At 36.8% G+C, this 27,825-nt stretch overlaps 1 protein-coding gene and 1 pseudogene across 9 annotated transcripts in view; one reads left to right on the top strand and one right to left on the bottom strand.

Moving 5' to 3' along the window:
* Positions 1–27,825, top strand: part of IMMP2L (inner mitochondrial membrane peptidase subunit 2) — a 969,308-nt gene that overhangs the window by 323,094 nt on the left and 618,389 nt on the right. The window lies entirely within an intron of this gene.
* On the bottom strand, positions 6,747–8,343 carry LOC307191878 (mitochondrial import inner membrane translocase subunit TIM14-like; annotated as a pseudogene). Its single transcript has one exon. The product of its transcript is annotated as a mitochondrial import inner membrane translocase subunit TIM14-like (transcript).

The raw sequence follows: 27,825 nt of genomic DNA, 5'->3' as shown, positions 1-27,825 counted from the left end.
AAAACATTTTATGTAGACTCAAACTAAATCTTCGTTCTTGTAAATAATGACATTGTCGATCTTAGAAACTAGTAACTCTTTAAATATATTTCCAGCGAGACTCTAAGGTTTTAGAATAATAATAGAAAACACCATTTTCTGACGATTGGGACTTGGAAAAAACAAGTTCATAAATCTGAAACAATATCAAAAGATATCTCTGAATAATTATCTTCATATTGTGCCAATATTACTAATTTTAAATAGACTCTTCACAGGTTCTCAAAAATATAATTTTAATTTAAATGTTCAAAATGCCCAGGTTAGTGTTGGCTCAAGCCTAATGCAATGTTGGAGCCACGTATTATTCTTTAGAGGCTGGTATTCGTTTCCTCTCCTGCCCTCCATCACAAGTTATTCCCTGTCCTTTATCCCTTTTCCAATGGCAATGTCCACTAACCTTTATCTTCTCAAATCTTGTGACAGCTATTTAAAATACCCTTGTGACAATATTTAGGGTGCTTGCTCATCTGTCATAATACTTTCGTATCTCTGTAATGTTTGCCAAGTCTGAGTTGATACTGCTCAATTCAGAAGTTTTTTCATTGGCATATTTCTAATGGCCCTATACCCATTCATAAATGCGGGTGTGTGCATGTGCATGCACACACACGCACATTCTTTGACTTTCTCTTGTTGGTTGATGATGCTTACCTTTTACGTGATATATGATCATCCCTACCACCAGATGAATAAACCATTGCTTCATTTGAACCCATTCCTGAGGGAGAGAATCCTTCATGTGAGTTTGAGATAGAGAGGAAGATCATTCTTCATACTCTTGAATGACCTACTTTAAGAAGCGATGAGGGCTTCCCTGGTGGCACAGTGGTTAAGAGTCCGCCTGCCAATGCAGGGGACATGGATTCGAGCTCTGGTCCAGGAAGACCCCACATGCCACGGAGCAACTAAGCCTGTGTACCACAACTACTGAGTCTGTGCCCTAGAGCCCACGAGCCACAACTACTGAGCCTGCGTGCCACAACTACTGAAGCTTGCGTGCCTAGAGCCCATGCTCTGCAATGAGAGAAGCCATCGCAATGAGAAGCCCACACACCACAACAAAGAGTAGCCCCGCTCGCTGCAACTAGAGAAAGCCTGTGTGCAGCAACGAAGACTCAATGCAGCCAAAAATAAAATAAAATAATAATTTTTAAAGAACAGTGATTATTGGTAAGATTCTGAGATATGTTCTCTTCTTCTTTTGTCAAAGCAAATTCTGTTTCTCTTTTCTGTTCTAGTCATAGCTTTCACAGATATGAAGTGTTTTGTTAGAAGAGAGTATACTAGGTGGGCCTTCAGAGCAGATCTTGTATTAGGGAATAAGACACATGAAGAAAGCAGTGACAGAGTGGCATTACATTTTTAGATGTAAGATGGAAGTTCAATAGAAATAGTACTGTTCCCCCAAATGGACAGATTTTATCTTTAGAAGCAGTTTGTAAATTTTTAGTAACAAGAAGCAGATGTACGGAGTTAAGTCTTTTACTTCTCTAAAGTTGAAAATTTTACTTCTGTAATGGATGTAAGCTCCCTGTCATATAGGATTATAGCCCAATACAGGAAGGACTTTAAGATCTGTTGTTGAAATGACTACTCTCCATGCAAGAATATCAACCTTAACAACTTGAGAATTTGCTAGTGCAGTGTTTGTTCCTGACAGTTTGCTTCAGCTATATTGCAGCTTTTAATTCTATAAGAGATTTAGATGGAGAATTACTAGTGATGATGAACACTTTCAGCATAAGTATTTCATAATTCAACATATTAATAAATATATATTTCATATTCAGCATAATAAATATTTCTGGAATGATTGAATGGCAAGTGAACAAGGCAACATCAAGCTTAAAAAATGCTCTTTCTTCTGAAGTGAACTGCTGTTTACTTGGCATAAAAAGAATAAGGCAGGTTTTTCAGTAACAGTATTTTTCACCTTTAGACACTTGAGTCAGAAGAAAAGTGCACAAAAAGATTTGTTATAGGACAAAAAAAATATCATACAGTCCTCTTTTCTTCCCTAGTAAAATACAGCTTACTAAATATAACAAAATAAGAAATGGTTATGGAAGACAGGATGATAGGTTGTTTCTAAATAATTGAATCATTATGGAAGATAATAGTATGTCAGAACCCAAACTTAATTCATTGAGGAATATTTATACGTTTATTTCTCTGCTTTTTGGAAAAATTCTAGCATGTTCCTGTTCCTAGCCTCCCAAATTTGCTCTCCTTCAATCAGTAGTCATGGTCTAGCTGTGCTTTTGGCTTTGGTTGAGTTGGAGGAGCATTTAGAGTGGTCATCTGACATGTCTGGAAATCTGGTGATGCACAAGGCCTTCAGAACTAAGAGAAATGGTTAAAAAAAAAAAAAAATGCCCCAGCTAGCTCATTTGCATAACATGAATGGCTCACTATGTGAAATACAGCTGATGCCGGGCAGTTCAGGTGAATGAATTGTTCTCTGTGGCCTGTTAGATTTTTTTCTCCACTTCAGTAACTGCTTGGAAATGAAAATCATCTGGGCCCCTGGGTTGTGAAGTATTGTTGTCATGCAGTTCCCTTTTGTTTTCTTTTATGCTCGAGAGTTGGAGCTATTAAAGGCAGCTTCATTTATTGTTTAGTTGAATCAGAATGACTGCAATTCCACAAACAAATTGGACTTCAGTTAGGAGTGCTTTGTTATAAATAATCTTGGAAGAGATTGGATTCTTTCCTAGCTGATATACTTCAGCTGTATGTTAAAATCAAAATCTCAAAGGGATTGATTTATTGATGATCTGAGTGATAGCTGAGCTACACCTGTCCTCATCCTGCTCTCTTGCTGTCTCTAATTCCCTAGTGTATTCAGCAAAAGTTTATGGTAAGGGAAATAAATATTCTATTTTCTGAATTATTCTTTTCATTTTAGCCTCCACTTAAAAAACAAACAAACAAAAAAACACCAAAGTAGTTCTACAGTGCACAGCCCTTTCAGTGAATACTTCTTCATGATCTGGAAAGAAAACCTGTTTCATAGATTGGTTAAGGGCATTTTTCATGGTTGGGTTAGGTGAATCATATTTTCCATATACAATGTTAGGACATTTTGAAATTTAACAATATGTTTTTTGCTACAGGCTTCAAATACCTAAGCAATACCTGTAAGCACCTCCTTTCATTGACTGTAAAAAAAAAAAATTTTTTTTTTTGTCCATTAAAGTGTATTTATTAAAGTGTCCATTAAAGTGCTTCAAGTTATTTGGTGCATAAATCATCTGGACACATGGAAAATCTGGTAGTTTCCTCCTTGGTGGAAAAGATATATGTGTGTATGTATGTATGTGTGTGCATATGGCATGTACTTCGTACTTACATATAAAGATAAAAGTCAAAACTGAGCATACATTTGCTTAGACCTTGGTCCTTAACTATAAATGCCATAATAAGTAGCACTTTGCTTCCTTGATTCATAAATGCTACTGTGGTCAGTTATACTGTCAGTAACAATCATTTCATGTAAGTAGACTAAGTTGGCATTAATTTTCTTATACATTGTTTTTTTCTTGCTAGACACTTTACGTGTGTTATTTAACTTGAAATAAATATTATCTCCTTTTTTACAGGTGAAAAAATTAACATTTAGAACTGTTAAGTGACTTACCCTTAAATCACACAGCTAGTAAGTTGTAGAGCGAGTATTTACATCTCTGTCTATCTAGCTCCAAAGCTTATGTATTTCACCTTTCCTTTCTACTCACTGTCTCGTATAGAGATAAAGTTTTGACAAAGCAGATCATATTTTCAATTTGATACATGATAGAAAACAGTGGTGAATGTGTTTAAAGCGACCTTTTTTTTTCTGGAAAGACCTGTTTATAAATTAGAATTGTTATTTTCCTCAAATGAGGCACACCCATGGTGACTTGGAGTATATTAACATGTTTTAGATGAATACACTCTTATTCGTAATATTCAAAAGCATATTAAATTAATAGTTTTAGAAAATAAGATGCAGGGCTTCCCTGGTGGCGCAGTAGTTGAGAGTCCGCCTGCCAATGCAGGGGTCGCAGGTTTGTGCCCTGGTCCAGGGGGTTCCCACATGCCGCGGAGCGGCTGGGCCCGTGAGCTGTGGCCGCTGGACCTGCGCGTCCGGAGCCTGTGCTCCGCAACGGGAGAGGCCACAACAGTGAGAGGCCCGCGTACCGCAAAAAAAAAAAAAAAAAAAGAAGAAAATAAGATGCAAATGTGAATTAAATGTTTGTCTAATTCAAACATAAAAACATAAGGTATTGTTACCTTAAGGTGTTTCGAGCAAGAATGTGCACATAACACTGTAGGGTTGACCTGTGCTGATGTGCTGTTACTATTGTACCACATGTGTTTTAGGTGCTCTATGGTTTACCTTTTAAAAGCATTTAGTGTTCATAAGGTATAAGGTCTGATGTCTAATGTGCCGTTGATAAACAGTTCATTGTGGCAGAGACTTAGGAGTGGGGGTTGGAATGGGAATGATGATGTTTACTTTTTCTGACACGCCACTAGCATGCTTCAGAAAGAAATTTGGCAAAGCTAATTGGAGAGACTACCAATACTATAAATTAGGTCCATAGCTTAGACTTGTGAGTACTAGCCTTTATAACAGACTTGACAGCAACACAAATCTGTTAAAAGAAAATGGAACTGTCCTTGACATGAAAAAATGGGATTGTCATAGATACAACACGTTGTGCAGTTTTTCCTTTTAATTACTGTATGAGAACAAAATCATGTTTTGCAGCTGGTCCTTCTTCATTTTCATTTGCCTTGACTAAATCTCACACCTAGGGGTTTGAAACATGACAGACAACAGGTGTGACTCTGTATCTAATAAACCACTGTAGTTTCTGTCCTTCCTTTAAAAATTGGCTATGTTGTAAACATCTGTAATACTAATCAAGACAGCCTTTTTCCCCTACTTTCCATACCATGGTTAGATTATATGTCTGAATCAAATCACAAACTTAAGTTATTAAATTACTCTTGCTAGAAGAATAGATTTTAAAGGAATGATGAGTTTCAGTCAGTTAAGTGCAGCTGGCAAGCAGCCATTCTTTATGGCCTAGTGTGACGTTGATTTTTGACTAGAAGAAATGGAAACATAGCAGTAACTGTGTATCCTTAAGGAAACATTATATATTATTGATGTACTTTGTCTCCTTAAAAGCCACTACCAAAACTTTATTCAAATTGAATTTTGATTGTACTGATAAGGAAATCTATTCATAGTCGAAGTCAAACATTCATTATTGTGAAAATAAGATGCTAATCCCAAACTATCACCTTAGCAACTATTTCTACCACTGTTATTTAAGGACACAAGGTGTTTTATTATACACAAGACCTCTTTTTTTAAAGCAAAAATTACAAAATACACTTAATTACATTTAGTAGGAACACGTGGGCTGACTCATTGTGCGGATTAAATAGACTATCGAAACAAAATCAGTTGATTTGGCTCATTTTTTTTCTCCTACATTTTCTCCAGTGATTACTGCTCTCATCTACTTGCCAAATTGATGGGAGTTGGCAGTAAAAAATAAGCAGTTGAAAATGTGGGAGATTAAGTTTTCTGAATTTCATAGAGGGTCATCAGAGGGAAAAATTACAAAAAGAGTTGGTCTTAACGGGTTGATAGGTTGCATTATGAATTGTCTGTTTTCAGTTACAATCACCTAGACCTAATTTTAGAACCCTTGCCTTAAGAGAGTGTTATTTTTGTTTTCCATATTTTGATAAATACGGTAGTTTTAACAAAGAAGGTGTTCATAATTCTTGCATGATTTGTCTTGTCATTAAGTGTCAGAACCTTAGATTCTAATTGTATTAAGTCTGTGAAAATTAACAGTGGAAAGTGGTACAGTGTTTAATTTGCATAAATTAGGCCTTGTTGAAATTAGTGTCTAGGATATTGAATATTGGCTTCAGGGTCTGATCATACTGAATGCTGTACATAATGAAGTCTATTTGTGTAAGGCAAATAAATGAAGGGGGTGGTTTCAGGGACAGTTGGTAGTATTTAGTCACAGCTGTAGCTTGAATAGCAAACTGGCTATGGGATAGTGTTGAATTTAATGGGGATTTGAGCCAGTCATTCTCGTTCCAATTGGCAGAGACCTGGAATGAGTTCAAATTTGCGTATGAGGAAGATGTTCTGAGGCAGAGGCCCTGGAAGGGTTGCTGCTGCTTTGGACATAATGACAACAAGCCTGATTCATCTTCTTCAGCTAGGTTGGGGGGTACATCTTGATCTTCTCTACTCCTCCTCCACTCTGATGATGAAAGCTACAATTATTGCAATTATGGCAAGTATTACACGCATTCCCACTTAATTTTCAGAATAATTCTGAAAGGTAGTGTTTTTTTTGTTTTTTTTTTTCGGTACGCGGACCTCTCACTGTTGTGACCTCTCCTGTTGCGGAGCACAGGCTCCGGACGCACAGGCTCAGCGGCCATGGCTCACGGGCCTAGCCACTCCGCGGCATGCGGGACGTTCCCGGACCAGGGCATGAACCTGTGTCCCCTGCATCTGCAGGCGGACGCTCAACCACTGCGCCACCAGGGAAGCCCAGTTGTTATTCTTATTTTTACAGATGTGAAAATTAAGATTCAGAGAATTTAAAGAACTTAATCAAGGTCATTCAGCTAATAAGTGGCAAAATTTAGACTCAAACTAGGTCTGTCCGATTGCAAAACCTTGACTTTTCCATCCACCACCACTATTACAAATTATCAAAAAAAATTAGAATAATTTTTCTCTGTAACATGTCTATATAGGGTCAGCTTTCAGTTCAGCTTACATCATAAAAGCTATTTTCCCACATGACTATTTTACCTTCTAACAGATCTTTTATCACTCATATTCTTCTTTTAGGTTATTTGGAGTGGGGGCTTAAAAGACAGGCAGCTGCTGGATTCTGTTCCTAGACTGACCCTGGAATCACCCCTGCCCTGTTTTATCTGTCTCTACCAGCTTGCAAGTGATGCTTTTCTGCATCTCCAATCTTCCAGGCTTTTATAATATTAAGTTATTGAGTGTGTGCCATATATAAGGCTCTCATATATAGTATTAAATCAGTAAATCATGGAAGAAGGAGAAAAAGGAAGAGGAAAGAAGAAAGAAATTTGTTAGTTTGGGAAATTGAACATTTCAGAGACAGATTGGGTTTACTTCAGAAGCCACCTTACCAGTCCATCTCTGGTGTGCTGTGTTACTTTCCCACTGAGCTGAGGTCTCCCAAGTGATGGCTCCTGAGTTCATATACAACTAAGTGATTTTTTTTTCTTTTTTTTTAGCTTTGAGGCATTTTATTATAAAAAGCTGGTACTCATATACATAAATAAGAACTTAAAATTCATCATACATTTACTTCATTTTTTAGCTTGACCTTCTAGTAAATCTTTAGCTTCATTGATTTTGGCTGCTATATAAAGAGATCCTCCCTTGTCTGGGTGATTTAAAAGCATAATTCATTGATGAGCGTCTCTTATTTTTCCCTTATTGGCAGTAGGGCTTACACCTAGTATTAATGCTGCTTCCCGTTTTGTCATTTTGGGTTCAAACCCACCTCTGTAATAGACACCACTGAAGGCAGATTTTGGTAGACTTTGAAAAACTTGTTTTACTTGAGGCTCCATATGCTTCACGGCTTGCAAAGCGTAACAGCCTGCAAATCCTGCAGCAGCAATGGTCAGTCCAGCTGCTACCACTGTACTGGTTCCCGCTACCATGGGAACTACCATGGTTCCCCCTGAGCTCCTCTGCTTCCACCGGGAGCACAGTTCATCCCACCCCACCAACTCTACACCTTTCGATTTTTCTTTTTTTTTTTTTATGAAAAAAGCCCCCCAAATGAGTCAGTATGGTGAATTAATTAGGAAAAAAGTATGCATTTCTGTGAGATTTGTAAGCTATTTTTATTGGTGCTTGTGAATGCTTTAAATTGAAGATTCTTTGTTCCTGACATTCTAAACTGCTTCTAGGTCCACAGAAACAAACACACTGGCAAAAATTCTACATCCTAACTTCTATCTAAATTTCATAAGAAGGATAATTGAAGTGTCGTTATGTAAATTCACGTTTTTTTGGTCTACACTAAAAACTGTGAAGAAAATAGCTGTAGGAATATTAGGCATGCATTCATTCATTCCACATTTATTATTTCTTTTGTATCATGTGTGATATTGAATCTTTTTGTGTGTGAAAATGATTTTGTTTAGTCGGGGTTTTTATTTTTGAGGAGTTTTTTCTGTTTTCCATTTTGAATTGTCTTACGATTCAACTTGACTTTCTAGAAGGCACTCTGAAATTTGGCAGTATTCCTTATAGAAGAAATTACTATACTTGACAGTTGTATTATATGATATTCTGTGAGAAATTCTCAGAGGAGTATCTCAGTTATTTTCAAAGTGTCTCCACTTAAAAAACTTTTTTTTTTTTTTGTGGTATGTGGGCCTCTCACTGTTGTGGCCTCTCCCGTTGCGGAGCACAGGCTCCGGACACGCAGGCTCAGCGGCCATGGCTCATGGGCCCAGCCGCTCCGCGGCATGTGGGATCTTCCCGGACCAGGGCACGAACCCGCGTCCCCTGCGTCAGCAGGCGGACTCTCAACCACTGCACCACCAGGGAAGCCCTTAAAAAACTTTTTAATGAGCATTATAGTAGTATTTATTCATGATTCTCTGACTTACTTTATTTTGCTCATTTACTCAGTCATCGTTGATTCATTCATTTTCAGTTAATAAATATTTACTAAGCCCCTAACATGTGTGTTGCTCTTGGCAGATGAAATGGATATATTTCCCTTATGACACTTATCCTGTGTTGGGGAAGACAGATTAAACAAAGAAACACACTAAGTTGACAACTGGTGTGAGGAAAAGAACAGTGTGTTATGAGAGAGGCAGCAACCCACCTGAGAATGAGCAAGCAGGGAAGGCTTCATTGGGGAAGTAAAATTGAGCAGAGATCTGATGGATGCTGAAGAGTTAGTTAGCTCCATCAAGATTTGGGAGAAAGGCTATGTACATGTAGTTAGCCCTCTATATCCACAGATTTTGTATCTGGGGATAAGGAAGGCCGACTGTACCGTGTCATTTTATATAACAGACCGGAGATTTGCGGATTTCAGTGTCCATGAGTGGTCCTGGAACCAATCCCCCCACAGATACTGAAGGAGGACTGTACCCTAAGGAGGGAACGAACTGGCCTTTTTGGAAGAACCAAAGAAAACCTGTGTGGTAGTTAGAGTAAAGGCTAAAGTTATGCAAGATGGGGTTTGCCATTTGACGATTTTCATTTCCAGGCATGAAGTGAAGTTTGCTAAGCTTTCATGCATTGTTTATAGTAGTAGGAAATATGTGATGGTGTAAATATCAGAATAATTTACCTTAACCATTTGAAAAACGGAGACAGCTTCGTGTTATGTTAGATGTCAGTTTTTAAATACTTGGAAAGGTAGACAGACCAAGTAATTTGATTGCTATAGGACTTGTGAACAATTCTTGGTTTTAGTTTTATAAATATTTTTCCTTGGGTTTTGCATGTACACCCATACACCACTTATTTAGCTGTTTTTCTTTTAAGGAAATCTTGTATTGTTTATTAAAGTGTTTAAGAAAATCTCTATCAAAATTTTTATTTACCTACCATATTATCTTTAAAAAGGCAGGGTGGAGTTAATTTCCTCATTTGCTTTGTGTGTTATCTTCTTGCAAAATGAAAACCCAAAGTCTTTTTCCAGATTACTGTTTTAAACTAAAGTAAAACATAAGACATACTAACCTATGGGTTTTTGGATGTGTACGAATGTGATTCTTTCAGGGACAGTGTGATCCTTGAAATAGCAATGTAACCTAAATATTTTATTAAAGAGCTGCTGGAAGTGAGCATATGTTTTGTTTGTGACTAGTATAATTCGTTTTGTATGTCACCGTCCAAAACTATTAACTCCTTTATTATGATATTTATTATTATAGAAGATTCCAGTTGCATTCTTTGTTAAACTAACTCCTCTTAAGTTCTGCCTTGTGGTACCAAGTGTTGTCTTGTTTTTGTCCCTTAAGGTGACTTGAAATTCTTTGTTGCTTTGGTGCAAAATTTAAATATATTCTCTCTTTATTCCTTCCAAACTCCAATATATTACTAGTTGACTAATCTGATAAAGTGGTTAAGGAGAATATGTTTATTGGTTAACGCTATTGTCTTGTACCTTAATTAATTCTTTCACTATTTTAAAACCAAAGGAATAACAAATGCAATAGAATATTACTGTGAGTTGAACGTAAGCAGTCTAAAATCTGTATATATTTCATAACTTTTTCTTAATTTACGTTTCTTAAGTACTGTTTTAGGCTAGATATATTATCTTAAAAAATGGCATTTTTGCCATTCTGCTATCCTATCTGATTGCTGTGCCGAATTCCTCGTCTGAGCTCCAGACATCTGCATCTAATTATCTGCCTGACATCTCCACCTGTATATCTCAAAGGCATCTCAAACTCAGCATCATTGCAGACTGGACCAGGTTCTCTGCCAGTGTTTTCTATCTTAGTGAAGAACAACCACAACACATCCAGTTGTGTAAGTGCCATGTCTCAAATTTATCCTTGAAACCTCTTGCTACCTCATTCCTTATATTGCTTCCACCACAAAGACCTATTGATCTTATGTTCATCCACTGCCGTCCATCTCCAGTGACACTATCTGAGTCCAGGACGACTACAAGCATTGATTAACCTGTGTCTCTTCATCTACTCAGCTTCATATAACCTTTTGTCCCACTTGATCCAAAGTGATCTTTTGAAAATTCAAGTTTCCTATCATGTGAATAGCCTTCATTATCTTCACTTATTTTAAGATGAAGACCATAGTTATTAAGGTAGCCTAAATGTCCCCATAAAGTCTGTTATCTGCCTGCCTCTCTAGCCTCACCCTCCCCATTTTCATGTAACATTTGAAATAAAATAATGTATGCAAAAAAACCTATAAGTTGTAAAACAAACAAACAAAAACACCAAAAAACCAAACCAAACAAAAAACTGAACAACCACGAATCTGCCCCCCAACTTAAAACTCACTGCATCTCCCTGTGGGTGCCTCTTCATTATCTTTATTATCATTATGTCTTCCTGCTGAGATGTAAACACTATCCTGATATTTGTATTTTTATAAACCTTTGCTTTACAAAAACAAATAGCATGATCTGAGAGAGAGTGAGAGAGAGATTGATTTTCCTTACTTAGAGATTTCCCTTACCAGCAGTGCATTAAAACTGTTTTGTTACTGAATCTACTTGTATGACCATTGAAGGTCTCCTCAAGAGTTAGTCCCTATGTCACCTGAGGTGAAAGTCTTTTTCAGATTCCTTTGCTTACTTAGCTGTCTATATTCCAGCTTCGTTGACTGTTAATTTTTGTTCCTTGGTGATCGCTCGTTTTTCCCTTCCTCCAATCCCTGCCCATCATAGGGATTCTGTTGCTTTTGTCGGATCTCGCCTGCTTCCTGTTAACATCTGCCCATTCTTTTTTTGTTGTTTTTTTTTTTGTTCGTTTGTTTCTTGCGGTACACGGGCCTCTCACTGTTGTGGCCTCTCCCATTGCGGAGCACAGGCTCCGGACGCGCAGGCTCAGCGGCCATGGCTCACGGGCCCAGCCGCTCTGCGGCATGTGGGATCTTCCCGGACTGGGGCACGAACCCGCGTCCCCTGAATCGGCAGGCGGACTCTCAACCACTGCGCCACCAGGGAAGCCCAACATCTGCCCATTCTTTACTCCCAACTCAAGCATTTCTTTTCCAAATAAAACTTTCTTTGTCCCCCTTCCTCAGTAACCCCAAGCCCAAGTCAGTTTCCTTTGTTCCAGATACTCCTAGGTCTGCATTTCCTTTCTTTAGATTGTACCTTATTTTGTAATTGCATAGTTGGTAATGTGTTTGATTACGGCCTCTCTCTCTCTCTCTCTCTCTCCCCCGCACCCACTCACTAAACTGAGGAAGGGGTATCATAGCATTATAATATCTTTAGGGCTTGACACAGAGCTTGGCATCTGAGTGGTGCACAGCAATTACTTAGTGAAAAAAGAAAAGAATGAAGAAATGAATGAGTAAACGTAACTCTACCTCAGCCTGAAGTTTCCTGTAAAACAGAGCTAGCATTTTCCCACATTCATTTTCTTTCAAGATAAGCTATGAAGTTTAAGGTTTCTTGAAATTATACAACACTTTTATAATATATTAATAGTGTCATCAAAACTATTTTAAAAATAAGGGTAAAATAAGTATTTGATCTCGTTGATCTTTCTTCTGCATTTCTTTGCTTTTCAATCTCTTTATTCCTCAGATCCCTATGTGATCTAGAGTATGGAGGACCTTGCTAATATTTGAGTTGATATCAGACCTCAGCAAGTACTTGTGAAGTGAAGAAGTGAATTATTTACAAGAAACTATCCTTCACGTGTATTAAATTGGTTGTAGAATGATCCAGTGTTGAAGAATACTGAGCACCAGGTACCCCACTTTCATCATTAAAACAATGCCCTCAGCACACCTTTCTCTTTCCTATGCCATCGTAACAAATAAAGACCTTGTTACTTCATCAACTCATTATCGTTTGGTTTCTATTTGGTGAAATCTAAAGAGATCTTCTGTGGTTATGGTTAGAAATTTATTAAAACATGCAAATCCCTGTTTCATAAAACTCAAAATAAACCATACGCTAGCCATCCTACACTATCCAGGGTCCTTTTTGGAATTACATCTAAGAGCTGAGAAAATGTAACACAGAGATTTTTACCAAAGCTTACATAATCTTTAGTTCTTTACGTTTGGGCTTTTTCTGAGCATTTCTCCAATGTAACATTTCCTGTATATTTAGACATAGTAAATGAAAAAATGCTTCTGATTGAACCTTATCAAACATTTGCCTTTGAAATGCAAAAGACTAGTGCACCCTAATGGCATGGAGTATTCTAATATATGCAATAATCCCTTTTCTCTTTTAGTCAAACACCCTGGAAATTCCTCATTAAATCCTATTTTATCCCTCATTGAGGTCATTCCCCGTGATAAATTAAGCACTTAAATGACACATGTTATCCTAGAAAGATGGAAGATGGCTGGGAGGGGCCTGGGGTGAGGTGATACGAGAGCATTTGGAACGTGTAGCACATTCAGCAGGACCTTTCCTATCAGAAACCAGGGAGGATTTCAACTCTCAGAAAAAGTGGTTTCCTTGATTGCCTGACTGTAATGTTCATAGCCAGAGCTGATAAAATCATAGCTGGTACATATGTATCACTATCCTAACCCGTAGTTTAGATGCTTTTAATAATTACAATATTTGAAGTACAAACTACTAGGTATAAAATGAATAATATTGTAACTCAACTATATTCTTCAATATAAAAAGGGAAAGGATTCTTAAAAAATAATGTTCAGTATTTTCTTTGAAACAGAAATTAAGCATTGCTTAAATCAATAGTTTTTTTTAAGAATGAGACATGTAATTATTAAGAATTGATTTTGTTTCCATTGGAATATATCTGTCATCAATTTGGAGAGAAATTATTTTATTATTTATTTATTTGCGGTACGCAGGCCTCTCACTGTTGGGGCCTCTCCCGTTGCGGAGCACAGGCTCCGGACGCGCAGGCTCAGCGGCCATGGCTCACGGGCCCAGCCGCTCCGCAGCATGTGGGATCTTCCCAGACCGGGGCACGAACCCGTGTTCCCTGCATCAGCAGGTGGACTCTCAACCACTGCACCACCAGGGAAGCCCGAGAGAAATTATTTTATAATAAAGGTGACTGAGTAGAAGAACCGAAGGTTTGTGTACTGTTGGTGTGTTGGCAAGTTGTTAGTATTTCAGATATATGACAAATAAGGGCTTAGTGTGACATTAATAGTAGGTAATTAAAAGAAAAACTGGCATTGCTAGTGCTTGTTGACTTACCTGTTTTGTACTTTAATGCTTACTGTTATGTCTTGGTCATTTTTGAAAGGTATAAATTATTTTACCTTTTGTTTTTACATATATCCATATTTTTTACAATGTAATAAATTGCCTCTTTCCTAAAATGGCTGAAGCCCTTTGTTAAATTTCTTTTTAAAAATTGATAGCTAACTGTAAGAGCAGAGGCTATATTTAATCATAGTCTTTCTTTTGTAAATAACTATAGAATGTTTATGCATTTTGGACAAAGCTTCAGGGGCAGAAAAGCTGCCCTTGCTCAAGTTAAGAAGTCTCCTACAAAATTCACTGGACTCGCTCAATATATGGTCAGTTTCTGGGAATGGATACAGCTGTGAACTTCAACTTGTTCCCCAGTCCTCTGTTCATCCAACACATACTTGAGAGCTGACCTGTGGATGTGCTGGTCTTGGTCATTTAGTCCCCAGGATCATTAGGAAGCTACTTTGGTTCTTGTGCTTGAAGCTCCATGCTGCCTGGCTTTTGGAAGATATTTCCAGATAGAGACCTTTTTGCTTTTTGCCTCCCCCCGCCCCCCTGCCCCCATAAAAGGAAAGTTCTTCTTGTGGAGTCTGATTTTTTTTTTTAAATGATAACCTAATGTTCTCCTGATACAAATTGATTGAAACAGACTTAGTTGTATTAAGTACTCTGATGCCACACACGTTGTATCCTGGCACACGTCCCAAATGCTCCTGTTCCCACCTTGACAGCTGTTTAGGTCTGTGGCTTTTATTTATATGCTGGCATCATGTGGCTAGTACTTACTCTTAAATTCAGTAGAAGAGAATTATTTTGTTTTCAATAAAGTTTTTTTTATAAAGTGCAAAGATGAAACTATTTCAACAGCAGATAATCTCTTAATGAAAGGATTCCTGGTTAACCCAAAGAAGCCAATCCTCACATTATTTCTGATAGATTTCTGTGGCCTAGGGTTATATTTCAATAGAAGTGGTTTAGGAATCTCTACATGCTGTTGAAACCAAATTTGTCGTGTTAGCCTCTCTAATAAATACAACTAATAAGAAAACAGATTAATAGTAGAAAGAAATTTTCAAAGTATTGATTCACTTGAAATGTTATAAATACTAATCTGGATTAACTTTAAAATGGGCTATGATGTGATATGTTTTTTTCTTGTATGTGCTAGAATTCTGCTTATAAGAATGCTTTATTGTTAACATATTTAAATGTAAAGAGATATGTATTGACAAACATACACACTCATCATCAGATGTCTGTTACATGCTTGCAGTATTAAAAGTGATTCATTCCTGACTTATGCAGAATTATGAGAGCAGCCTTATTGAAGGTTTCTATTCAGTTTTTGTCTTTTTAGGCAGTGACTTTATAGACACATATATGCTTTGGGATTCCTTTTTACCATTGTCCTTAGAGACTGGCAAAGGAAGTTGTAGGTAGATATGGTTTTGTTCAGAACAGGTTTCTAATATGCATTTTTTCCTCTTGGGTGCTAAAAAAACCAAAAACAAAAAACAACAAAAAAAAACCTGGCTCTTACAGTAAGCCTAAAAGAAAACAGGTAGAAAGTGTATGATATATCCCACTTCCTTCTTTGCTTATTGATTTTTGGGAACATATGTTGACCAGAGGCAGAAAGTTTGTGGTCTCTTAACATAATGATTTGGGGAGCAACTGAAATGTAGAAAAAAGGGAAGAAGACAAAGAAGCAATGTTAATGGAATAATGCAGAATAGTGTGAGAAAATGCACACTGGTCTAAATGGAGTACTGCTGAGAAGGAAATAGTGGTGTGGCTCTTTGTACCTTGAAACTGGCAGTAGTGTCTGGTGAGTGCTGCTTTCTGTGCTACCAATGCCAGAGAAAAGATGTCTGGAACCTTTGAATGCTGCTTGCTCACCTCATCTCTCCTTCCCCTCCCTTTTTTCCAAGTCAACATTTTCTGTGTGCTCATTTGCCCTCTCATCTATTACATTCCTTTTTTATCCTGACCCCTCCCGTTTCATCAGGGATATCAATTCACCAGTCAACTAACCCTTGGAAGTTGGCGTTTTCCAGTCATTTCCTCTCCACTGATTATTATCTTCACACATATCTTGACCCATATCTTGCTCATGTGGTTCTATGTAGTCCTGTTCCTTCTGTCCCATCACAGTATTGCTCTATTATTTCCTTTTCCTTGTAGCCTATTTTCTAAAAGGATGTTACAATGCTGTGGACTCAAATATCACATGTGATCATGCCCTTTCTGGAAAATGAACCAAAGATCATAACCAAAATTTGCCTGCTTTTTTTTGTTGGCAGAGTTAAAATTTCTTCCTTCACATTTCATTTACTTTATATTTAGCTAGAATTATGTTGATATAAAATGAAATTGTACCCTAACCTTCCTGTTACTGTGATAATCAAGTTGATCATCATATACCAGGAATTCAAAGAGCAGCATTGATCAAATAACTGAATGGCTCTTAACTAGCTGTTTGATGTTGGATTCCCTAGAAGCTGATGCTAAGATGAGGATTTATTTGCAAATAATAAAGTGAGAAACAAGTTAGGGAGTAATAAATGGGAAAGGCAGGACTGGGAAGGGAAAGAAGGGGTGTAATTTCAGGCAAAGTCTGTCCAAGTGCAGCTGAAGTTTAAAATTTCATGGAAGTTCTGTAGTATGAATTATGCCACTGTTCCAACCCAAGTTAAATGAACTGGACATTTATACTTCTATACCTGTCAACCACTGACTAAGGACCACAGGACTACAGGGTAAGGGAAGGTGGATGCTTGCCACAGTTGGACAAAAGGGCTCTAGTTAGCCTTAGGACAGAACAACATTTATGAGTGCTATTTTTTGAAGCAAAATTACACTGAAGTGTAAGAGGCACAATATGTATTATAATGTGCACAGGTCTTGTTGAAGAATTGTGATAGAATTAGATAATTTCTTTTCCTTTCTACTCCATAACTCTGCTCCTTTCTACACCATTTTCTTTTCTTGTCTTTTCTTTGGTTGCAACCCATTTCATTGATTGATTAGAGAAGGGAGGAGTATTTTCATAGCGCTACTGGATAACTGTGGACATTCTTCTTTAGTAATATACCGAAATTCAACAAGTGGTAATTGCTTAAAGATTAGTTAGTTATAAACATATTAATGAATTTTTTGTATTTTGTTATTTTAAAATCCATTGATCTACCATGCACTTTGAACAAATACTTTACCCAGGCATAATACTGTAACATCAACTGTTGGTCATTTCGAAAATGTTAATTCACTGAGTTTCGTAGATTTTCCAAATGTTGATGCATTTCATTATACAGCATAAACAAATCCCATTTGTTAATATTACCACAGATCTAATCAGAAAAAATTGCACTGGGAAGCTTTTATGCTCCCAGAGGCCATTAGAAGTTTTTCAAATTTCTAGAAGATTTACCTCCCTCATTTTTGCAAAATACCTGCCCAATACCCAAGTCTGAAAAGTTGTAGGTTGTCTGTCAGTTGTTCCTTCAAGTAAAAATGGTGTTGCATGAAAAAAGTGGCTAGTTCAGCTGGCAACTAAAAAAAAACCACACAGGTGTGCTGCTCCTTGAAACACCTCTTACAGTTTAGTATGTAGCAATTGCTTTGTTTTTATTTACCATTTTATCACACAATAAAAAAAATTGAATCAAGGGTTGAGATATAACAGAATTAAGATTTTTACTGCTTCATCAAGGGCATTCTTAAATGAGACAAGCTTTGTTTGTTTCTTTTAAGGCATGCAAGTATGTGGCAGTGAAGAGTATAATGACAACTAATACAGTTTGCTGCCATGGCATTGACTTGTGCTAAGGCACCAGCAATTCTCCCATCAGTGCTTTTACACCACACGGCAAAAAGGCAAATAACATCTTAATATTATTATGAAAATAATTTTGCCATCATGAATTCCTGGAAGGTTCTCAGGGATCCTAGGAGTCCATTGAGCAAACTTAATGAACCACTGCTTTAAGGAAAGCAACAACTCTTGGCCTTCTTCACCTTGCCACCCCCTTTCAGCTAGTGTCCATTTTAATCTTTACACACAAATTGCAATCACCAATTAGTCCTTAAGTAATTTTGGAAGAGAGTACTTCACATACCTTCCTTCAACTTCCTTGTGTACTCCAACTTTGAACAAAGTTCCATACTAAAATATCATTAGCAGTTGTTTATTTTCTCTTGGAGATTTTCTTGTAGCAGTCTACTCACTCACATACAAACCATAGCTTGCTGAAACTACCAAATTAATTTTCCTTATCTGTTTCTGAGAATTTTATTGTATTCATTTTGCAAGGATATTTTTTGGTTCTGAAAGGATCAGAATAATGACAATCACACTTTGTGGTTTTTGAATGCTTTATCTTTCACAAAGCACTTCTGCATGTGTCATCTCTTTCAGGCCTAACACCAATCCTGGGAGGTTGGCAGGACATTGTCATTATCTCCGCATGAGTAATCCCAGGTTGAGAGAGGGGATGTGGGTTGCTTAAGGCCACAAGGAATGAGTGGCAGAACAAAACTGAGATGCTCTGTTTTCGATCTCCAGTTTCCTCCACTGTAGAGCACTGTTTCTTTTCTTGTAACAATTTAAAAGGCATTTCATACTTTTCTCCCTGGTCTATGCAGCACATTTCTGTTATCATTTATGTCATACGATGCCTGCACAGGCTGACTTTGATAAAAATACTGTGCAGCTGAAGAAATGGTGACTGCCATAGGCACTGTGGTCTCAATGGAGGCCTGATGCTGCTCAGAATTCTGCTGTAACCATGAAGGTCAATGCCTCTTTAACCTTAATAAATATCAGCCAACCCAGGTATGAAATTTTCACCTGCAAGGGAAACCTCAGAACACAATCAGTCAATGTGAGGGAAAACAGTACAGAGAATGGAGATTTGCTGGGTAATTAAGTATATTACAAAATAAACTTGACTGACTCATCTATAATCATATGCTGGGATTCATAATACAAAAGGCTGAAGTACATGGTGTGAGTTAATGAAAATGGGTTTTGACGAGTTTACAATAGCAAAGAGTGTTTGCATATTGTAAAAATTAATTAAACATTGGTTTATTATATTTCATTGTGGTCCTCCTTTTTGGCCAAGAGGGTTGAACTGAGCTTCTCAGCATTCATTTTGTTTAATTAGAACTTTTAAAGTCTTAAAAAAGAATTTGTTAGGTAATATTTTGAAACACTGCAAATGATAGAGAATAATAATACATATCCATATAGCCACCATCCAGTTTTCTCATGTTTTAGCATTTTGCTGTTTGCTTCTTTTCTTACAGAAATAGTGTTATGAGACAACTGAAGCTCTGTCTGTACCCCTCCTAGGTTACACTGGTCACTCCCCAGAGTTAATTATTATTTTGAATTTGCTATTCAGTTTTCATAATGCTTTTTATATTTTGACACATGTATTTGCATTGATAAATATCTAAGATTTTTCGTGTTTTAGTACTTTAAAAATGTGGTATCATTATGTACATTTGGCAATAGTTTTTCCCCTCAACATTGCTTTTGGGATTATTCATTTTAACATGTGTAGCTCAGATTGAGGTATTCAATGCATAGTGTTCATTAATGACTATGCTGTAATTCACGTATACATTCTATGATTGATGGCAATTTAGGTTGCTTCCAATTCTTCCTATATGAAACAGAGTTACAAGAAACATTCTTATATATACTTCCTTGTGTATATGGTCAAGAGTTTCTTTAAGGTATATACCTACAAGTAGAACTGCCCAGTCTGGACAGTATGCTTCTTCAGCTTTACTGAGTACTACTGCCAAATTGTTTTCTTTCTTTTTCTTTTTAACTTGAAAAAAATCAGATTTTATTTTGAAACAAATTTTTTTAATTATTTCATTTTTGGCTGTGTTGGGTCTTCATTGCTGCGTGTGGGCTTTCTCTAGTTGCGTCGAGTGGGGGCTACTGTTTGTTGTGGTGCGCAGGCTTCTCATCGTGGTGGCTTCTCTTGTTGCAGAGCACGGGCTCTAGATGCGCAGGCTTCAGTAGTTGTGGCTCGCGGGCTCTAGAGTGCAGGCTCAGTAGTTGTGGCGCATGGGCTTAGTTGCTCCACGGCATGTAGGATCTTCCTGGACCAGGGCTTGAACCCATGTCCCCTGCATTGGCAGGCGGATTCTTAACCACTGTGCCACCAGGGAAGTCTGAAACAATTTTTACTTATAGAAAAGTTGTAACTGTAGTACAAAAACATGCTCACAAACCATTTACACAGATTAAAAAATGTTAACATTTTGTCCAGATCTTAACATTTTGTCTTTATATTGTGTGTGTGTGTATAAAGTATTTTTTTCCCCACCAGAACCATTTGAGAGTGGGTTGCTTTGACAATGTCTCTTCACCCTTTAATCTTTCAGTGTGTCTTTCTTAGAACTGGGAACCTTCTCTTACATAACCGCAGTACAGTTATCAAGTCTGGTTTAACACTGGAAATACTTGTATCTAATCTGCAGTCCGTACTGCAACGTTGTCAGTTGTCCCAATAATGTCCTTATAGCAGTCCTCCCCCGCACCCCTCAGTCAGGGATGACATTGCGTTTACCTTTCACATCTCTTTATGCTTTTTTAATCTGGACGATTCTTTAGCTTTTCTTGATCTTTTGTGACATTGATGTTTCTAAAGAATAGAGGAAGTTAAAAGTTTCTCAATTTGTGTTTATCTAGTGTTTTCTCATGATTAGATTCAGATTATGCAGTTTTGGCTGGAATAAAACTAATGTTTTAGTGATGATGTATCCTTCTCAAGGATTAATCATTAGTATTAATAGAATTAACTATTTTGGGATGCTTTTGATATATTTTAATTGACTAACTAAAACTCTTAGCTCTTTTTTTGATATATATATATATATATAAATGGAATTCAGATTCATATATATATTATATATTTTTTATATATATATATATATATAATATATATATCCATGTGTATATAAATGGAAATCTGTTATTCAGGCTGGTAGTGCTAAATTAGCTTTTTTTCCCTGACCCAAGTAGCAAATACCTTGGAGAATTTCAGTGTTTAGTAAGCTTTGTTACTTTCCCCCCTATGAATAGCACTTTATGACATAGGCTAAACTAGACAAATATGCAGTGTTATGTGGATCATTATGCAATAAAGCTGCTAAAGTCACATGGGTGGTAAAGTTTGATAGTCTCAAGCCTGTGAAGCACATATCATGTAGACATTTTAAACATAAAGCTTTAATAGGAATAGGAAAGCCACTTAAACCATTGTTTAGTTGCATACAAGTTGTTCTTCTGGACTTCTTTCATTTTTAATAAAAATTAAAAGTATTATTGTTGACATTATTTTGATTATTTGTTTCAAGAGTCATTCAGTTTCTCTACCATATTTACTTTTTTCCTTTGGAAATTAATAAGTAATTTATAGGGAAATACTTTGAGATGTTTTAAATATCCTGTTTGTAATTAAAGCTTTTCCCCTTAGATTTAGCATTTATTGATCATGCTTGCCTGAATCATGTTTTACTACTATAGTTGGAAAATTGTGACTTTCTAACTGAATTATTCCTTTGTTCTTTCTATACATAGTAACGTAGTTCTTTAGTTGAACTTGAATAGATACTTGTGAGCATGAATTCTTAGTCTAAATATTAGATTCAGGATTTATTTTGTGAAATTTCTTTTCCTATTAGCCATTTGTTGACTTCTGAGAATAGAAGTTAAAATGGTATTCCCATTGCCCGAATCAATCTAGAACTACTCTGAGATCACTTATTGATTAATTTATACCTCACTTCTATTAAGGATTAAAGAAAACTTTTCAAATTAAACACAATAAAACAGGACAAAAAAGGTAAAAATCATGATTAACTTAGTGGTACCGTTTAATCATTATAGTTGAACATTGAGTTCAGATCATAGAAAATAGGCAGCTAAGCCAAAGAGACAACCATATAAAATTAGATGTGATTTCACTGTTTCATAAGACAAAGCATCTTATAAGAGCTTAATAAAATATATAAGCAAGAATAGAAGCTCACTTAATTTGAATAACATATAACTTAATTTCATGTCACCAGGAGGGCTAATTTTTGTGTTGTGCTAGCTCTATTTATTGAAAATTTATGCACTGGTAAAAACAATAGCTCCAACCAGTGCAGACTTACTTAGAACTTTTGTTTCACACTTACGGTCCTGGGTCTCAATTCCAGAGATTCTGGTTCATTAGGTCTTGAGAAGGGCCTGGGAACATCACAGGTGATCCTAAGATCACACTATGAGAAACAGTACCTCAAAGAAAAACGCAAAAGTTGTGATTTTATTGTGATCAAGTCAGTATTGCAGACTATATAAAGAGGCTTGTAAAATTCTTATAGTGGTCTCATATTTATAGTATAATAACTTTTAGAAATTCCTATTAATGAATACTTTGGGGTAGTAAATAAACAGCTAAATAGCTAAACTGAACCATTAGAGCATACACCAGTAGTCGATTTAGTAAGTCAGTAGTATAGTCTTTTACCACTCCAGCCTAATACCCATACTTCCTTAGTATTTTCATAACCTCCTTATTTTTTCATTTGTTTATTAACTTCGTTAGTTTTAGTGGCTCAACATACATGACTTTTTAACTTGTGTACATTTTCCAAGTTGTAGAAGTGTTTGTTATTTCACCTTTTTTTGTTTTTGCGGTACGCGGGCCTCTCACCGTTGCGGCCTCTCCCGTTGCGGAGCACAGGCTCCGGATACACAGGCTCAGCGGCCATGGCTCATGGGCCCAGCCGCTCCGCAGCATGTGGGATCTTCCCGGACCGGGGCACAAACCCATGTCCCCTGCATCGGCAGGTGGACTCTCAACCACTGTGCCACCAGGGAAGCCCTGTTATTTCACCTTTTAAGCAGAACCTTAGGTGTTTGTTTGTTTGTTTTTTAATATTCATTATTTTGTATTAGAAGAGACAGGCCACCAATTTCCAAGATTTATTACTCTTTTGCGATAACTGGCTTTAGCCAGGGGCCAAGATTTCAGAACTGTTCATAGGAAAGTAATTTCCACTGGTGTCATTGCTAACTAAGTGAGTGACTTTGACATACATAGCTCTGGCCTACAACTGGTCAGCCTGAAATAATCAGAAACAACAACTATTTTAGTAACACTGAATACCAACCTTACAGTTTATAAAGTAGGTTTATTGGAGATCTTCCATCAGCAGAGACTTTCACAATGGCTTTTGGGTTAATGAAAATATTTTAGGTATAACTGAATGTATAAGCCTTGGACTGTTCTGTGATTTCTCTTAAGACTGTATGGGAGACATTTTATTTGTTGCCTGGGATTTATTGCTGCAGTTCTCTTGAACACTGTAATGGAACTAACTGATAAAACTTCTGAAAATATGCTGAAAGTTTACCCCTTTGTTTTATTAAATGTAGCAAATGTAGCATATAATAATAGCACTGGTACATGCATTCTTCATTTGCAGCTCTTTCAGGAGGAAGACATATATTTTCATAAGAAATGTGACATTTATAAGGATTGTACAGCTTAAAAGGTGTGCACAGAAATTGTTAAGACTTGTAAAACATTGGTTTACCATGCCTGGTTGATGACCTGTTCAAGACAACTTTAGAACAGGAGCAGTGACTTAGTTCCCAGCTTGGAACATTTGTTTATATTTTGGTGTTTATAAGATCATAGATGCTAGGCTAAACTATTTTCACATAGGGAAAGGATGACTAAGAGAAAATTCTTATTATTGTGCTTATGATTCAAATTTTCTGTCCACCATAGTCCTTTGAACTTTACTGCTTATAAAAGTACAAAAAGGGGCTCCCCTGGTGGCGCAGTGGTAGAGAGTCCGCCTGCCGATGCGGGGGACACGGGTTCGTGCCCCGGTCCGGGAGGATCCCACGTGCCGCGGAGCGGCTGGGCCCGTGAGCCATGGCCGCTGAGCCTGCGCGTCCGGAGCCTGTGCGCCGCGGCGGGAGAGGCCGCAGCAGTGAGAGGCCCACGTACCGCAAAAAAAAAAAAGAAGAAAAAAAAAAGTTCAAAGAGGCAGTAGCATTTCTGTAGCTCATTATTTTGAAAAGGAAAGTGAGAAATGAAAAATACTGTTGTGTCTCAGCATTCTGAGATCCCGGCCCCAAGAGAAGTACTGAAGACCTTCAATTCATAGTAGAGATCTAAGCATGTCAAAAATATTATATTTAATTTTATATTAAATATATGATTTCCAGAGTATATGGAGAAGGTCGATAATTACACTTCTAATACTTTTTCTGCCTTGTATTACAATTTCATTCATAGTGGTTATTTTTCAGCTTCATGATTTTGAGGTGAAGGGTTTCCTGAAATTATTATAGTTTGATTCTAATTAGATATAGCTGGCTTTGTTGTTGTTTTTAAATGGAAAAAGTAAAGGAAGTAGAACAATTTAGCTACAACTTTGATTCTGATCATTGGACCTTGGTTAGATGTACTTAGCATCCATTTCACTTTGCTTCTTTCCCTACAGTACTCCTATTTTCTTCATGCAGCTATTCTGCTCTCTTGTAGGCCAAATGCTTCAGGAGAAGCTGAGCCCTATCCCAGCTCCAGGAGTGGGATTGATTTGTCTAAAGCAAACACCATCTTTTGTACCTCTAAAAGTTTCGTCTGAGAAAGGTCAGGTGAACACTTAAGCCTACTGATGCTAAGTGCACTGCTCCTGGCGCCTTTTTGGAAGTCATCCTAATCTTCACCTGGACACCTTCCAAAACTGATTCCCTTTCTCTCCTGCTGGGCTACTGGCTGCATCCCAATACCAGAGGGAAAACTAGCTTTATGATAAACATTCATTGTGGATTAAAGAGCAGAGAAAAACATTCCCAGCCAGGAACATTGTAACTCCACTGTGTTTGTGTGTATGTGTGTGTGAGTGTGTGTGTGTGTGAAAAAGAGAGAATGACAGAGACAGGTATCAGTAGATGAGGAACATCTTGGTAAGAATGTACATTTGCATTTTTTTCTAGAAATTTACAAAGGGAAAGCTAAAATATGCCATTTGGGGTTTTACTTTAAAGGCCTGTATGAACCAAATCATCTGCATGCTTTTGATAAAATGTCTTTTTTCTGTTCCGCTCCCCCTCAAAGACGCTTATTTTTCTCACTGAAAAATTTCAGAATGCTAATGTGGTTGACTGGGTATAAAGTCATAAAGCCAAGCCTTCTGAAGTTGAAAGGCTTATTGCCTAAAATGATGTTCTTTTGATGATATAGTCAGTTTTCTAATATTTACATTTTTTGGTGCCTCATATGGTAGAATTGGACTTCTCATCTTTTGCCCAAAAGATGTTTGAATCTGAGAAACCATTTACTTGCAAATTTTGATTTATTAGAAATTATATCCTTAAAACTAAATTTCAATGCAAATGTAAAATGTGGGATACACTTTGAACCACTCCTTTTTTTCTTAGGGAAGAAAGAAAATACAGATATAGGTAGTCCTTCACATGTTTTTCTTCTCTTCATCTTGATAGACAACTTTTTAAAACAATGCTCTTAAAAAGAGAATACCTCAAAGAATATCTGCTTGGGGCTTCCTGGAAGGAAGGTGAGATGACAAAACTAATGATGTGTGACTCCGCACTGCAGTGACAGAGAATATAATTGCAGCAAGGTCTCCAGAGTAATTTAGAGGTAAACTGGAATTTTCCAAGAGACAGTGAAGTTACATTAGTGAAAAAGAGACAGTTGGGAGGAAATGTTATTTTAGCCACATATTCTGGTTGTACATAATTTAAAGAGTATCAATTTCAAGAGGACAATAAAAAAGAAATTATAGTAATCAAGATAGGAAATTATTAAGGGTTTGGGAGAAAATTTCAGCCAAGAGGGAATGTGAAGATTAGGTATAAATTCTCACAGCCTTGGCTGACAAGCTGATGAGCACATCTACAGATGAGAAATGTAGAAGGAACAAAAGGATGACTTGTGTGAGAGCCAATGTTAGGTTTGTATTAGAAAGAATAAAAGTAGAATTTGAACAGAGAAGTTTCTGAAAGGAGGAGAAAAGTAATGTTTTGCCAAAGTTTGCTTCTGAGGCTTCTCTGAAGATTGACATACTTCTCTTTCATAGTTGCCTGTTTGTGGGTAGTCTGATGCTTTCTGTATGTGACTTTTCTTTTACTATTGAGGGAAATAAGATGAGAATTCAGAGAGGAGAGAATATATATGGTTTTTGAAGTTAAACTAAATGGATGTCTTCTTATTTTGCCTATTGTGTGTAGTAAACTTAATCTTAGATGTAAAAATGGCTATACTCATATAGATAAGAGCATCTGCCTAATTCCTGTTTGAAAAAATGAGTCTTACTCATTGCTAGCCATCTTAGCTGTGCCAAGGCCAGATAAGCACTGGATTTTGGGTCTGAACACACAGATTAAAGGGTAAGTCTGTTAGTTAGCAGCTTTTTGAGTCTGAGGGAGATACGTAATGACTTTAAATAGAAGGATATGTTCAGAAGTATGGATGGGAGGCTCTCGAAGGAATGGAATGGCTCTTGTAGGTGATCTAGAAAGTACCTACAGTGCAGAGGAAATAGTACTTCTTTTTTCTGTTACACTTACAATGTCTCCGTGAGGAGGCAACCACAGACTCTTTTAACCAATAGTAAACTATGAAGAGTGGTGGGGACCATGACAAACTGATCCGAACGCCAGATTAAAGAGTGTAGTTTTTAACTTAAAGTGATTGTTGACATGTGAGAATGCAGGCCTAGTTCTGCCAGAACTTCCAGTTTTTGTTTTGTTTTGATTTTTAGAACCCTGAAATTTGCATTTTTTCAGTGAAATTTCACACGCACACACACACACACACACACACAAACACACACGCATATGCAATTAATTAAAAAACAATTTTGCCACACTGGTGTGGGTCAAACAAAACAAGTCTTTGAGCCAGATGTGCCCTATGGCTACAGTTTAGATCTTCTTCTTTAATCTCTTTTTTCATGGATGTTTATTGAGATCCTGATAGGTTGCATGGCTTTGTACTAGACTCTCTTAAAATGTTGAATTATATTCCAAGAAATTCCTAATAACCTATATTTTATTTAGGTAATGTTTAAACCTTTACATAAATTTGGAAGAAAAATTATGGGATTGAAAGTAAGGTTCCTAATAGTACACATTTTATTGAAGCATGGGAAGGACTATAAAGGAAAGGGTGACTGATTTCGTATCTTTAATTTTGTTGAGTTGTTACCATAAACTTTGTCATCAGTGTTTCTTACAGAATTTTCTAAATAAGCAAGAAAAGATATGTTTTGAAGGTCCTACGGACAAAGGTAAAAAATGGTGAATATTTATTTTTAAAAAAGTCTCTTCAAAATAAAATCATTATCTCATTATTAAATTGACTTATGTATTTTTAAAAATATGTCTCTATTCTCAGGCTTACCAAAGTTAACTATTGATGATACATTTTATGTTGGAAAAATATGTATACTTACAACTCTTCATTATTTGTGTGATTCAGATCCTTCTATTTTTCCCACTATTTTTTAGCCATAGAATTGCAAATTAAGAATAATAACTTATTCTGGTCATTTGATAACTTTTTGGTTTTAGGGAAAACTCTAGAAATAGAGGAAGCTGCGATGATTTGAATCAAATTACCCTTGTAGGTGATTGTTTCTGGAGTGGGCACCTGTTACAAAGATCATCAAGCTATAGGTCACTGGTCCTGTGATACAGCCTGATTAAAAGATAGTAGTGGTTAGACAGATCAAGAGAAAGAGTTAACATTTGAGAGGAAGC

The sequence above is a fragment of the Stenella coeruleoalba genome (assembly GCF_951394435.1).
Source record: "Stenella coeruleoalba genome assembly, chromosome: 9".
Lineage (NCBI taxonomy): Eukaryota > Metazoa > Chordata > Mammalia > Artiodactyla > Delphinidae > Stenella > Stenella coeruleoalba.
Note: the sequence above shows the minus strand (reverse complement) of the source record. Positions and strands in the feature narration are given on the sequence as shown.